Below are 3001 nucleotides of genomic sequence, written 5' to 3'. Positions count from 1 at the left end.
TTTAAATTATCGTGCATTAAAGCACAAACCATTAACGAAGCCCTGGGGAAATTCATTCCAGAAGTGGAGCACAATAATTTCTTACAAAATTGAACATGTTGAGGCCGATGTTGAGTAATCTACAGATAAAGATCAAAGCCCAAAGTTTTAACTGGGAAAACTGGATTCAAAATAAAGGAACATCAAATCACAGAGTTTTACTTGTTAAGTATAATTCCAGTAGTCTTGAGGATTCGATAAAAATGACTTTCAAAGAACAAATCTATGCTTTCCTGATCTTACAGTATTGTTTTTTCATCATCATTAATCAAATCTAAGAGTCACACACACAAAACAAACAAACCTGGTACAAGATGAACTGTGCCTGCCTCTAAATCACAAGAGTAGTTGTAAGACACCTTTTTCTAAATATTTTTTTCTTCAGCTTCTTTTCTAAATTATATTTTTGGGGAATATTTACTATCTAACAAAACTTACATCCAAAAGAAGGTAACAATTATTTGGCATCAAAGGTAGAAAGACAGGTCATATGAATAACTGTCAAAAGACTTTTCAAAATAGTAATATGAAGGATCATTTAATTTTCAGGATTGCAGTATTTGGGACATGAGTCACGTTTATTTTCACAAAGCAAAACTTCTTGTAGCCACATAGGAAATGTATACCTCGTTGCAAATTGTAGAGAGTCCCACAGTGGGAAAGGCGTGAAATCCAACTTGGCATGTAAGGGGTGTAATCTGTGTCTAAAAGGAGAGAGTCAACAGCACCACAGCCAAACTGAAATCTGCAGTGTCCGTGTGGGTGGTTCTCTTTATCCCAGCATGCTCACACTCTTGTCAAGCGCCTCTTCTCAGGATCTTCCAGACTGGTGGCCGAGTGATTTCCTGAACTACGCCTACACTGATTTCCTTCTGCTGAAGCTTGGAATAAGCATGGAGCAGCTCTTCTCCCTTCAGCTCACCACTCTTGCGAGCAGGAAGAAAAAAAACAGAAAAAAAAATCCTAAACTTTGTAAGCATACACATTTTCATGAATTCCTATACCTATCCTTTTCTATCACTGAGTGATATATAATTATTCAGGTGTTTTTCCAAGCTGGCGTTCTATAAACTTATAGAATGGAACTGGGAACTCCTATATGGTTCACCCAATCCAACTCTCGATTTATTGATGAGACAAAATTCTGTCCTAGTGCCAGAGGATTCGTCCTGATTCCCCTCTCCAAATCATGAAAATGATCACTTTTTGCCACAGTTGCCATTCCATTGGGATTGTTCTTTATTCTCTTGTTCCACACACTGGAATCACTCATTTATTCTGGGTGATGAAAGACTTGTGTATTAGCTCTGCAAAATACACAAATACGCTGCCTTGACTAAAACACCCATTTAAAGGACTGAGTAGTATGTGCTCATTAATGTAGAAAGCAAATGCTTAGTGTAAATTTTTTTGAATAGGCTATACAGCCCATTAGAACACATGATCAATTAGATGTCCAAAATATAACTGGAGGAGAGCTGTTATGCTGTCTTTGTGGTGATCTGATGTTGGTATCAGATTCTACTGAGCATACATCAGATCTTCCAGATGCTCCAGAACATGCCATCCTAGGAAGCCAACAGTTACCTAGTGGGAATCCAGATGGCCCAACACTCTCTGTTAGGTATCGATTGATACTAAGAACCCTGACTGATAAGAAATTGGTAAGATGAGTGAGTATAGGGAAACTTTGAGAACAGCCCCTGATGGAAATGCAAAGAATCTGGGATTGGTTATCTGGTATGCTTGGACTTAAAGACAATAAAATTAAGTTAATATTAAGGCACGCTACTCTGTCAGCCTATTCATTCAGATTTAATCAAATTATCATCTAGAATGAAATATCTATTGAAGAAAGGACTTTGAGCAACCTCACGGCTAATGCCATAAGACAATCTAAAGAGCATGACTAGAGTGATTATATGTCCAGTTTCTCCTGGATATTTGATGTCTATTGTCCCAGCACAGTTTTCTTTTCTTTTTTTAAAATTTATTTTGTTGAAGTACAGTTAATTTACAACATTGTATTAATTTCTGCTGTACAGCAAAGTGATTCAGTTGTACATACATACACATTCTTTTCCATTATGATTTATCTCAGGATGTTAAATATAGTTCCCTGTGCTATACAGTAGGACCTTGCTGTTTATACACTCTATATATAATTGTTTGCATCTGCTAATCCCAAACTCCCTGTCCATCCCTCCTTCACCACCCATCCCCCTTGGCAACCACAAGTCTGTTCTCTATGTCTGTGAGTCTGTTTTGTAGATAAGTTCATTTGTGTCATATTTTAGATTCCACATATAAGTGATGTCATGTGGTATTTGTCTTTCTCTTTCTGACTTATTTCACTTAGTATGATAATCTCTCGGTCCATCCATGTTGCTGCAATGGCATTATTTTGTTCTTTTTTATGGCTGAGTTATATTCCATCGTATATATGTACCACATCTTCTTTATCCATTCATCCATTCATCATGGACATTTAGGTTGTTTCCATGTCTTGGCTATTAGTCCTAGAATAATTTTCATTAGCATACCATCCCCTTTCACTCTCCAAACTGTCCTGGTGTGGATGATAAACCCTATGTTCACCCTAAGATGAAAAGATCAAGGAAAGCTGGATGGAGTAGTTGCTTTGGTTGGTTCCAGAGAGTTGAAGTTTATAAATGACAACAGACTTCTATAGCAGTGCTTTAAAAAAAACAAGCAAATAAACATACAAAACCTGTTATCCTTGAAGTTACTGAGCTAAAATGGCAAAAAAAAAAAAAAGAAACCTCACAATTTGACCCAAATTGTTGTTGAATACTGTCAATAAAATCCACAACATTTCCCAGTCTTGTGTATGAAAATTAGAGCAGTTATTGAAAAAGTTGATCTGTAAGAATAGGAATAGGGATATTTGGAAGGAATAGAATGTCTCAAAGGGTAGTCTCTTCTCCCTTTGGGGATAGGG

The sequence above is a fragment of the Eschrichtius robustus genome, chromosome 2, assembly GCF_028021215.1.
Source record: "Eschrichtius robustus isolate mEscRob2 chromosome 2, mEscRob2.pri, whole genome shotgun sequence".
Lineage (NCBI taxonomy): Eukaryota > Metazoa > Chordata > Mammalia > Artiodactyla > Eschrichtiidae > Eschrichtius > Eschrichtius robustus.
The sequence above is the reverse complement of the archived record's forward strand: the minus strand, read 5'-3'. Positions refer to the sequence as shown.